The 13,401-nt window shown below is 40.3% G+C and overlaps 1 long non-coding RNA gene across 1 annotated transcript in view; it reads right to left on the minus strand.

The window, feature by feature from the left end:
• Window positions 1-11,193: 11,193 nt before the first annotated feature.
• Window positions 11,194-13,401, minus strand: part of LOC134062406 (uncharacterized) — a 5,603-nt gene continuing 3,395 nt past the window's right edge. Inside the window, exons 2-3 of the long non-coding RNA XR_009935455.1 lie at window positions 12,693-12,741; window positions 11,194-12,040 (exon numbers count right to left, since the gene is read on the minus strand). This is a non-coding gene — a long non-coding RNA (uncharacterized LOC134062406). The remainder of the gene's footprint in view (window positions 12,041-12,692; window positions 12,742-13,401) is intronic.

A 13,401-nucleotide genomic window follows, 5' to 3' on the forward strand; every position in this document is an offset into this window, starting at 1 on the left:
CAATCGCGCATTCGCTACTTTATGGACATGGAGCCTATGATCTGGGATATCGAAGGTTGTGCACAATGCGAGAACACCTTGCTTCTGTCATATACACGAATAAACAGCTGTGCTTGTTAAATGGTTGGCAGTGTTTCACGCAAAAGTAGGCTAGCCTATGAAGTTGCAAGGGGAAATATGAATGGAAACGTGTTACGTCCATGAAGATGAAGATTCAACACTGGCTATGTCTAGGCTGCAGATTATGGTGTGGAAGAGCGCAGATTCTCAAAATGACCGATTATTGTAAACCGCTGTTGTGCTCATGTGGGAGAATTAGGCTAATTAGGCTACGAAAGACGTTAGGTGCGTTTTTTCCTTTCCGCGGGTCGGGTCGGATTTGGGTCACAATTCAAACATATTTTTGCGGATTGGGCGGGGCGGTTTGGATCTCCTGAAGAGTCGGGTTGGGGCGGGTTTTTAAAAAAGCCCACCCGCGCATCACTAGAAGCTCGGCATCCGAGCCATCCCACTGTCCCATTCACCCCCAGAGAGGCCGGGCTTCCCTGGATATGACGATTTTGCGGCGTTTATCCAATATTAATCTAGCTTTTCCTGCACTAAGACCAGCCCACTCCGTAGTGCCATCGAAGTCCAGTGAGGCCGAGCCTCTATGGGGATTTTAATGGATCGTGTCGTCACAGCAATGCATTAGACGTGCGAAATCGCGATCTAATGACAGGCAAAACCTTGTTGCAAAACGAAACTATAACGATATAGCCATGAAGTTGAACACGTTTTTAGCATGTTCTAGTTGGAATATTAGGCTTGCTATGTAGCTCATAATAGGCATTATTTCATGCAATTTTCCGTGATATTTTAGAGGAGGCTGAGCCTCCCCTGCACTCAATGAGCAATCGCCTCTGCTTCAGTCACTTTTTGTGCGTTCAATTCAGCTTCAACCGTTCGACGTAGAAACTTCATTCAAACTGCGCTGCGTACAGTGGGTACGGGTTGAGAATGCACCTTCTCCCGCGGGACTCCCGAAGAGATCCCGCAGGCTGTCAAGCCGATTTTTTTCGAAGCTAAGGCAATGTACCCAAACAACCACCAGGTGGCAGAAAGTTTCATCCCGCATTTCAGCTGCATTTAACTCATTAACTGCCATTGACGTCTTTAAACGTCATTTCAGACACATACGTTGACTGCCATTGACGTCTTTAGACGTCAATTGCGTTTTTCAATGGGGAGGGCTCCTGGGTGGGCTTGGGAACGATCTGGCAGAGTTTCAGGCTTGTAAACAGACTGCACTAGCGATCCGAACCTCTAGATGGCAACAGTGCCATTTGGATCATTAGTATCTGCCTAGAGTGCACAAGTCATGCAGAGACAACTAGCAAACTCACTGAAGATCGACCACAGTGGATCTAGTTTGCACGCGATGCAGGGAATAAATATGCTTACTTCTTACATCAAGGATGGAAAACACGTGAACGGTATGATCCATTTACATTGGATATTGCGATATAGACTAACAACAACCTTGCTAGTGCTAGCTTGCTAAGTCTAGCATCCTGTTCAGAGTCTTTAGCGACCATCAGAGTCCCTAGCAACCTTGACGAGACTGACGAGATAACAGTGCAATCGTGGTTGACATACTACTGAAACGCTAACGTTAAAAAGTTGATTTTCACAAAAAGATCGTTTTCTCCATGTTTTGGTCAAAAACAGGTGTTTTTAGCAAAACTAACCCATGTTCTACTGACGATTACTAAAGAACGGAAAACGATAGAAACAAGCCGTTTTTTCCTGGTGAAAGAAGAGAGTCTACTCTTTCATTTGGTACCTTCGGTGTTTACATAGTCATAAAGCTCACCGTTCGGTGGATCTTGGAAAAACAGTCAAAATGCTGTAAAACGTCTGGCAGTATGGAGCGCTCTGCACTGAAAATCGCTGGCAGCCAATGAGTTAATGATGAAGACCACATATCCGTCAATAGTCGACTCCTTAATCTCATTTAATCATTAAAATGAAGGTGATGACTGGCGAAATTAATCAAACGACGTTTCAATAAACCATTGTTGAAATTGACAGTTGAAATGGTTATAGAAAATCGCCTACAGCCTAACGCCGACACAGCTGATTCTTTGATTGATTCTAAGCTGTTTTGATGTAGGGGATGGGTAAACTGGCGCGCTACAAACATGCTACCAATCAAATGTAATATTAGTAGGACTAGCCTACTTAGACACTTTAGTCATAGGCAACGTTGCCATGTTAATTTGGGCTAGAAGTGCTTGCTTGTGGTGGCGCTCCTGTCCGCTGCTTCTCCCGAATTGTGTTTGGCAAATTTGTTATTGGGGGAAACAGTCTTCTTCCGTATTGAACAGACGCTCGGCATGTCAGATTGCAGTTGCAGAGTTTTCGAATGTTTTACAACCCAGCTGGTATCCGCTGTTCATTCCGACATAGGCTATCCCCACTCGGCGGTAGGCCTAGGTTAACTTTTTTTTTTCCAAACAACGTGCCATTCCGACATGAGGTCATTAATAGGCTATTAATGTTAAAGTTTTCATGGAGATCATCTGCGCCGCGCAGCTGTAGCTGATTGTGAAAGCCGATTGGAAATACATAAGTTTAGAGCGTTAACGTTTCAACTATGTTTGCCATAGACAAAAACACTCAAATAAAACAATAGCCTAAAAAATAACTGCATGCGTAGGGCCTAATGGACACGGCTCTAAATAATGGACACGGCCCTAAATAATTTTCGAGGTTCGCCATTTGGTAATATGACCTATCCTTACTGACAATAATTTAGATTGAGCACAACTAAAGTTGCACGAAGGCAAAATACAGTCCTAATTCTATATAGCCTGGCCAATATTGTAGATGTGCAAAAGCAGCATTTGCGTGCGTGCTTGCCGGTGAGGTGTAGCCTACAAAAATGAGCATAACATCTGATTATTAAAGTATGGCTATAGGATATAGGCTAGAGAAGAGTTAGTTTAAAATTCAAGTGTAGTAAAAAAGTTTGTGCACATCCCCGGTCAAGGTGCAGAACAAGAGTAAATCATAAAAAAATGGAAAAAGGTTCGCACACTTGAAATCCTTCTTTTTTTATTTGATTTGATTTTCTTTAGCACAAAGGAATGACGTTTCGACCGTGTGGTCTTCTTCAGATTAAAATTCAAGTACGTGCGCTATTTAACCACTCGAGACCGACTGCAGTCTGCTGACACAGCCAGACGACTCTCCCAACCCATTCATTCGTTTTGGGCGATATAACCCATTCATTCGTTTTGTGCGTATATAGATTCCTGCATGCTGCATTACCGTGACCCTTAGCCTACCTTGTGGATGATTTTTTCTCATTGGGATACAGCAGGACAGGATGCCTTCTATCTAACAAACGCAAAAGCTGAGATTGTTGGAAGGACTAGGCTACTCAACAAACTTGTTTTTCGCTTCTGGGAGATCTCGTTATCGTTTTGGATTGTCGGATTTTTATACTTATTGTTTGGACTTATGGACAATGAACTTTGAGGGGTGGTTGTTAGTGCTTTACAAAGCTTTGTGTTAATAAGTGTCGGTCCTCCTATCCTTCAGCTCACTGCGCGATGCAGTTGCGCATAGTGGCCACGAAGTCATTAACTGTTTACGACACAATACATGAAACATGTTACATGAAATTTTTCGTTTCTTAGATTTAATGCATGTTTGACATGTAAACAGGCCTTCAGTCCGTTAACTTAAGGCCTTCTTTTGCATGGGGTTGCTCGCATCCACCCGTAACCTAGGCTATTATGTGCGTAGTGGCTGTATAGGCCTACTCTTGATTATAATAAGAGGCACATTGTTACAGGACAACTTAAACTGACTTCCCCAATGCTTCCCCGCAGCACATTACATTTTAATATAGGCTAATATTGGATGAACAAAGTCTATGGACGTGCCACGTCCGATTTCGTAAGTGATGTAGGCTACGTTTAAAAATCGACAGCCGTCTTTGAGACTACCCATTTCATGAAGAGCAATTGTCTTGTGCGATCATTCCCCCTCCCCCACACTTGTCTAACCAGTTCACTAGACATTATAGCCTACCTATATACGGCATTGAGGACGATTGCCTCCCTCCCCCCTCTCTCTCGACAGACACTTCCTGACACTAGGGCTCGGGATCATGACATCAAAACTTCGCGGGCACAGCCACATTGGCAGCTTCACTCCTTAGTTTATATGGATTACTATGGATTTACTCCCGCCTTTTAGTGTGTTCATGTTACTTAGTTTTTGCCTTCTTGGTCGTATGTTGCTGTGTAGTGGGGTGTAACAGTGCAACCCACGATCGCAAGAGGAAAAGAATAAATCGCTACTATATTTCTGCTTCTTGTCGTGCATCTGAATGAATGGATATTACGTTCAGTGCGCTACCAAATGGCGGCGATATTCCTAGAATGCAAGGCGTGTGCCCGAGCCCTATTATGTAAATGTAAAAAGGTGTGTGTGTGTGTGTGTGTGTGCGCTGAACCACGAATTCACATATTAACTTTTCTTTTCAGCAGACATCGCAATCATAAAAAAATCGCAAAACTTTCATTTTTTTTTTAATAAAATAAAGCCTTTTGGCTTAAGGGTTTCGGAGAGATTGGTGGAGTAGGTTTTGAACCCCGGTCGCTGACGTGTGACAGATGCCTCAACCAGTTACGCCACAGTTCGAATACCATTACCTTCGCGCTTAGCCAAGAAATATAAAGGATTCAGTCAGTCGAGTTCATTTATTCGCGGCATGCGCTTGAAACGCCGATCAAAAGTTCTGACATGTTAAACTGACGTTAGTCATTAATTCACCACATGATAAAATGCTGTTATACGCACAGTAGCCCACGGTAGTCTGTCTATATCTGAATCAACATGAACATGCATAACGAGATCCATATATTCTAAGTTGCTAGAAACTTCTTTTGCGGAGCTTACTAGTCGATGGTTACAATGAATCACCCTCCCTGCCCTATCGCATATCTGACCATCCATTGTTACAATGTTAGCCTACAAAATGCGCGATCTTCTCCATGCATGTAGCCTATGGTTATAAGTAAAGTGACATGATAGGCATGTATTAAAGATATTTCTGTTAAATACATTTTATTTTCAGTTGTCAAAAGTGATGGGGACAAAATCTGTGATAACAAGTGCTGGGTAAGCTACCAGCGTCGCCGGTTAAAATGAACATGCCTCCGTTTTAAAATAGCCTATAGGCCTACACATTTCTAAGTATTCCTAGCATAAATGTAGCCTAAATGTCCATCTTGTCCATCTCTTTCGTCTTCGCCTTGACAATAATAGCCTATTCACGGAAATGCGGTCTTGTAACCGTAATGAATTAATGAATTAATCTAAGGTTGCCTATCGAGTCTTTCAGGTTGAATTGAAGGCTTCTAAAACCATTTTCATTAATTTCAACAATGGTTTATTGAAACATCGTTTGATTATAGCCTAATTTCGCCAGTCATCACCTTCATTTTAATGATTAAATGAGACGGATTAAATGAGACGGATAGGCTATGCGGAGCATTTATCTCCCTCTTGACCAAAACGTTGCTCTGGCATCTCTGCTGGACTGACTGAGTTATAGGCTACGTCGAGTGAGAGAGCCAGCTGTGAGGTAGGCTGTAAAACATTCGAAAACTCTGAAACTGCAATCTGACATGCCGAGCGTGATGTCTCTTTTCTCCGCTTGTCACCAGCGCGGTGTCTTTGGGTTTTTCCGTGTTTTCCGGTATGAGCCGAACCTTCATTTTATTAGGGCGGTCTTATGTTGCCCCCTTGCGGTTGCAGTTAATTACAAAGTCTCGATGCTTCGGGAGTCCCGATGTGCGGGAAAGAAAGGAGCATTCTCAACCCGTACCATCTGTAGGTCTCACTTAGGTGACTTCAGCTATGTAATTTTCAACTTTGAAACCTTTATCGTTTAATTTATATGAATTTTTAAAAAAAAAATTTCTCCCATAGACTTAACATTGGATTATGACATCACAATGAAGTCGTTAAGCAATTAGAATCTTAAGCCAGGTGTTCAAAGCCACCTGGCAGCAACTCTCTGTCTCAGGCTTTCTGGCTCGCTTAAGACTACATATCCTGTTCAACTGTTTCCTCTACCCACAACTGTTTCAAAATAAAAGTCCTCACAATTTTTGCATTTTCATGCACTCGTAATTTCCTTGGAATTACATCTCTAGTTATTAGGGTGACCACCTGTCCCGCTTTACGTTGTACTGTACAGCAATTTCACCCTTTGTCCCGCCTCACGCAAATTGAGCATCTGTCCCGCTTTTTCATTCGACCCTGGCCAATTGAAAATAAATACACAGATACGTTCATAGGCGTAGTGTTAACTTATGTCCAATAGTTCAGAGGAAAGCAATAAAATCGGTAGTCGATAGGCTGAGTCGTACGTCAATCAAACTGTTGCCTGTTGCACGAACGCCTCCACAACGTTGTCAAAGATGTCAAATTGGAGAGCGCGCTCTTCGGTCAGGTTAAGCAGCCATGGGCAGTGTGGCCACGAAAAAGAGAAGATGCACTTTTAATAGCGAATGGGATAGCGAGAGAGAGCATTTTGCATTTGCGTTTTTCTCTGGGGCATGGTGAAGAATACGATGTGAAGCGACATGGTGCAAGTGAGTCCTACAAAACTGGAAAAGCACTCCGAGAGCGCAGACCTAGGCCATGCGAAAACATAAACGCCTCCTGGATTACTCCCATTTAATCGTTTGTTCCGTGGGTTATTTCAGACCATTCCTGAACATTTCATCCATAACTTTTTGAGTTATCTTGCAAACCAACAGACAACGAACAGAAAGACAAACAAGCCCCGATGTAAAGTGACGAGCTTCTATCATGATGTACATCACACACACACACACACTCTCACACACACACACACACACACACACACACACACACACACACACACACACACACACACACACACACACACACACACACACATGTTGCTCTACCGACTGCATAACAAGTTAGTAATTGTTCCAGATTCTGAAATAGCTAAGTAATGTAGCTGTTCTCATCAAAAAAGATTCTGGTTTACCTTATTTGCACTTATATTTTATATTATATATACTTATATTTTGTTGAACTTAAATAGCCTAGGTTAGGCCTAATATTTTTTGTGTGTCTTGTATTTTAAGGTGTATTTGATTCACTGAGAGCATTCTTTTAGCTGCATAATGCCTGGTCCTTTGGACAGTTGACTATTTTGGTAGTCCCAATAAAGATGAGATATTGCAAAATTAGTGTTTAGTCTTTTAGGTAGTGTCTTAATATTTTGGTCGGTAGGTTTAAAAAATGTTGCTTAGTAAATTAGATAGACAATATATCTTACGTTTAAAGTTATTACGTCTGTCCCACATTGTCCCACTTTACCATGCTACTTGTCCCACATTTTGTCTGATTGGAGGTGGTCACCCTACTAGTTAGAGTGCATGAAAATGCACTCTACTGTTATGCTGTTTATTCTTATTATCGATATTATTATTACAGTGCATGAAAATGCACTGTACTGTTCTTCCTAGGCTTCTTATTCTTCTTCTTCTAACGCTCGCAATTCAGCTTCAACCGTTTAACGTAGAAACTTCATTCAAACGTTGTTGCGTAGGTCTTGCTTATGCCATGTGTGCTTTGTATTTTTCAACTTTGTAACTTTTATACTTTTTGAACTATTAAATAAAAACTATTAACAATTTCCCCATAGACTTAACATTGCTCATTATGACATCACGGCAGCAATTAGAATGTTACCCCAGCTGGTCAGCCACCTGGGCACCAACTGTCAGTTTCTCTCAGGCTCCTCTCTGAAGACTACATATTCTGTTCCCCTGTATCCTCTGCGCACAACAGTATCAAAATAAGTCCTCCTAATTCCATCCAACTTTATATCCATTCATCTTCTTCAAACCATTCACTCATCCACCCATTCTAAACAGTCTGCCTATCAACAACATCAATTAGACGCTCTACATTGAACTTTTAAACAATCTACTCTGTCTCAGGCTGGCTCTCTTAAGGCTAGCCAGTTAAATTGATTACACCTGTATCTGTATCCACTACTCTCAGATACATTCTCTGTGTCTCTCCATTCTACAAGAATATAAGGCACATTCCATCCAACATTCTATCCATTCATCTTCTTCAGACCATTCACTCATCCACCCATTAAACTGTCTATCAACATCTATTAAACAATCTGTCTATCAACATCCATTAAACTCTCTGTCTATCAACATTAATTAGACTATCTACATTCAACTTTTCAATTATTTACTCTGTCTCAGGCTTTAAGAGTAGCCTACTCTGGCTCTCTTAAGACTAGCCAGTTAAATTGATTACACCTGTGTCAACTACTCTCAGAGAGCTGTATCAGTGTCTCTCTTAACAAGAATATAAGGCACATTCCATCCAACCTTCTATCCACTCATCTTCTTCAGACCATTCACTCATCCCCCCATTAAACTGTCAATCAATATCTATTAAACAATCTGCCTATCAATATCCATTAAACATTCTGTCTATCAACATTAATTAGACTATCTACATACAACTTTTAAAGTATTTACTGTGGGTCCCTCTCAAGCAGCGTTTATATGTCCTCCCTCGCTCCTCGATCCTCAATGATCTACATAAAGAAAGATAGAAGAAGGGCTAGACTATCCCATTGTTGCCGCTCCATCATTCTTTATGTAGATCAGTGAGGAGTGAGAGAGGGCGCGTAAACGCTATGAGAGGCACCTTCTGTCTCAGGCTTTAAGCATACAATCTCATTAAGACTACAGATCCTGTTTCACTACTTCCTCTGTCCACAACTGTTTCAAAATAAAGGTCCTCACTGCAATAATACACTATTAAATCATTTAACCATTGAAACTACTCAACTATTGAACTGTTCAACCATTCCAACTGTCAGTTATCATCCACTATGCCTCCAGTCAACTACATGAAACCTCCATGTACCTAGCAACCAACATAGCAACCATTAAAATTAAGTGTTTATAACCGTTTCCATAGCAACCAACATGATTATACTGCAGTAACTTCTTGTTTCCTGATAGTGGCCACCATGGATACCCTAGCAACAAATGTTTCAAAATAAAAGTCCTCACTAGCAAGTTAGCTAGTTAGCATGGTTAGCATAGTTAACATTGTTAACATAGTTAGCATTTTTAGCATAACTGCAAAAAATCATCAACTAAGTTAGCTAATCAACCTGGTTAGCATTGTCAGCAAATTTAGCATTGTTAGCATAGTTAGCATTTTTAACATTACTGCTAGAAATCATCGGTTAAGTTAGCTAATCAACCTGGTTAGCATTGTTAATAAAGTTAGCATTGCTAGCATAATTAGCATTTTTAGCTTAACTGATAGAAATCATTAGCTAAGTTAGCTAATCAACATTTTAACATGAATAGAAATCATTAGTTAAGTTAGAACTGGAATGTTTCATCTTTAAACTGTCTACCTTCACACTATCAACTCTCTGTAAACTATGCAACCACCATGTTTACCCTAGCTACACCTCAGTAACCATATTTACATTATCTATCTATTTTTGCATTTTCATGCACTGGTAATTCCTTGGAATTGCATTTCTAGTTCTTCTTCAGACACTTTTTGTGCGTTCAATTCAGCTTCAACCGTTCGACGTAAAAACTTCATTCAAACTGCGCTGCGTAGGTCTTACTTAGGTGACTTCAGCTATGTAATTTTCATCTTTGAAAACTTTATCGTTTAATTTATATGAATTTTTTAAAACATTTTTTCTCCCATAGACTTAACATTGGATTATGACATCACAATAAAGTCGTTAAGCAATTAGAATCTTAAGCCAGGTGTTCAAAGCCACCTGGCAGCAACTCTCTGTCTCAGGCTTTCTGGCTCTCTTAAGACTACATATCCTGTTCAACTGTTTTCTCTACCCACAACTGTTTCAAAATAAAAGTCCTCATCATTTTTGCATTTTCATGCACTCGTAATTTCCTTGGAATTACATCTCTAGTTATCGATATTATAGTCTTCAGTCACTTTTTGTGCGTTCAATTCAGCTTCAACCGTTCGACGTAGAAACTTCATTCAAACTGCGCTGCGTAGGTCTTACTTAGGTGACTTCAGCTATGTAATTTTCAACTTTGAAAACTTTATTGTTTAATTTATATGAATTTTTTTAAAAAAAAATTCTCCCATAGACTTAACATTGGATTATGACATCACAATGAAGTCGTTAAGCAATTAGAATCTTAAGCCAGGTGTTCAAAGCCACCTGGCAGCAACTCTCTGTCTCAGGCTTTCTGGCTCTCTTAAGACAGCATATCCTGTTCAACTGTTTCCTCTGCCCACAACTGTTTCAAAATAAAAGTCCTCATCATTTTTGCATTTTCATGCACTCGTAATTTCCTTGGAATTACATCTCTAGTTGTTTTTGTTGTTCTCCTGATGATTCTTGTTTTTGTTGTTGTTGTTGTTGTTGTTCTTCTTCTTCTTCTTCTTCTTCTTCTTCTTCTTCTCCTGTTCTCCTTGTTGTGTTCTCCTTGTTGAATACTCCTTGTGGTTCTTGTTGTTCTTGTGTTCTTGTTGTTGTTCTGGTTGTTGTTCATCTTTTTGTGGTTCTTGTTAATGTTCTTGTTTTTCTCCTTGTGGTTCTTGTTATTGTCCTTGTTGTTCTTGTGTTCTTGTTGTCCTACTTCTGGTTCCTCTTGTTGTTCTTGTTGTTCTCCTTCTTGTGGTTCTTGCTATTGTTCTTGTTGTTCTTGTGTTCTTGTTGTGCTTCTTGTTCTCCTTCTTGTGGTTCTTGTTACCGTTCTTGTGTTGTTGTTGTTGACTCTTCTATCAAGGCCTGTTTGGCCAATACAGGTGTCTGAATGGCAGATTCTAAGGATGTCTTGTCTTAACCTTGACAGGTACAAGTAGGAGGCCCTCATTCCTAGCTGCGCTCCCCCTACAGACAATTGCACTCATAGATGCACTTATCGTGTTTTTTTGTTTATTGTTGTTAGCATTGCTCTTATAAAGGCTTAAACATGTTTTTACCATGTTGTAAGTCGCTTTGGTTAAAAAGCATCAGCCAGATGTAGTGTAATGTAATATCTGGTGCATCACATTCGCTACAGCAGGTGGTGTCAGTGAAATGATTTGCCACAGATGAGATCAGCAGTGAAATGGCTTTATTTCAGCACAACATATATCTATTTATCAATGTCAATCAAATGCAGACATTTTATTGGTTTGTGATAAGGGGTCTCTTCCATACAGATATATCACAGATAATGTGTTCAGCTTCACTAATACATTCAGCACTACACACAACTAATGCATGGTATATGAGCAAAATTATAAAAAAGGTACGCAGGGACAAGCGCGCTCCTGATATGGCCCCAGGCAATCATCAGTGTATTGGCCCCAGGTTGGCCTAGGGTCGGAATGAGTCTGTCGTAAACATGGTCCATTATTGCAAAGATTTTATGCAAGAGCTAATGCATATGAGTGAGGTTTTCATCTTATTATTTCACATGACATAAGAAATTGTTGCAAGTATAGTTTTGCATTAGATAGATACAGAAGAAAATTACACCATATGTCCAATATCAGTGGCTGGAGTCCTTCCATACCTTTGTGTCCCTTAAAGTAGTTTGTATTTATTTGTGTGTGTCTTCCTTGGAATAAGCGATCATCTATAGGGTTGTGTACAAAACAAAAACAAGCTATCATGACAAAACTTTAGATCCACAAGCCAGCGGCAGCGCAGCGGTTGACAGCTGGTTGGTTTGGGCGGAGACCGCTATGGTTGGTGGGCCCTAAGGCAAACCCCAGTCATTGCCAGTGTAGTGGTCCTCCTCTGGTCAGACAGACAATCTGAAAACCCCTCCGATGAGCAGAAAAGATTAAACAATCCATCTGGTCAGTCAGAATGATGCATTGTTGAGCCTTCTGGTCACAGGAACACAAGACACATCTTGTCACACCATGCTTTGCTGTTGAGCCAACAGCTGACAACCTGGAAATTAAGATAAAAAAACAGAGATAAAACATTTTAACATTTGTACCAAGAGGGAGTCCAATCTATTGACATGTTCAAATGAAACTGATTACCATGATTACTGATTATATAATACTATGTGGAGATAATCAGCGAGCACTGCAGAGATGGATGAGCTACCGCTCTGGTGTGTATTGTTTTTTAGTTTACAAGAACAACCAGAGGAACCAGTGGGGTATCCTATGAAGCAAGTTAGACATATCTAGGCTATCTATACATAACAAGGCTACACAAAGCCTTAACTCAGGTATTAAGTTAAGTGATCCTACGATAGCAGTTAGAGCTGCACCTGTAAGATGTATGACAGAATCTCACACGAAGAACAAGACAAGAAGAAGAAGTAGAAGAAAAAGAAGGGGAAGAAGAAGAACAACAACAACACAATAACAATAACCACAAGACAGAGAACAACAAGAACAATAAGAGGAGCCAGAAGAAGATAAAAAACAAGAAGATGAAGAAGAAGAAGAAGAAAAACAAAGACATCAACATCAACGAGAAGGAGAAGGAGAAGAAGAAGAACAACAACAACAACAACAACAACAACAACAACAATAACAAGAAACATAAGGAGAACAAGAACAACAAGTTCTACTTCACGAGTACTCACTTTCAGAGACACTTTCAGAGCACAAGTACTCCAGCGCTTTACAGCATGACTGAGATAGATACACACACACACACAAAGTATACAGGAATTAGGATATGACAATAGTGCATTACATTTTGTAGTAATTACAAACACACACACACACACACACACACACACACAGATACAGACACACACACATACACATACACATACACATACACACACACACACACACAGAAACACACACTCAGACACATTTTAATACCTTTATTTGTGTTCACATTTTACAATGAATTTCATTGAACACAAACAATTTTAGACACCAGCATTTCAAACCCAGTAGCCTATGTCTCTGGTCTCAGTTCATGGGTACATAAAACAACGCCTTCTCCATATGTGGCGACTGCCAATTATCACAGAAATTGAGCAGAATTTTGCTAGAGCCTTTGCTCTTGGCTTAGAGAGACCAGCAATCTGCAAACCTCTGACTACTAGTCTGTGGACATTACCTAAGCTTCCAAATATACACACCAACAGCTTACATTTGTACCCAAGCTGTACAACAATGTCTCTGAGTGGCTGATACTTTAAAAGCTTGGTGAGGTAGGCATCCTCTAGACTGTAGTCAAATGCACAGCCTACTTCAATAATGGTTACTTCTCTGCTGTCCTCATCAACAACAACAACATCTGGCCTTTTTGCAGCAAGATTTAAAAACACATTATTT

This window comes from Sardina pilchardus, chromosome 17, assembly GCF_963854185.1.
Source record: "Sardina pilchardus chromosome 17, fSarPil1.1, whole genome shotgun sequence".
Taxonomy (NCBI): domain Eukaryota; kingdom Metazoa; phylum Chordata; class Actinopteri; order Clupeiformes; family Clupeidae; genus Sardina; species Sardina pilchardus.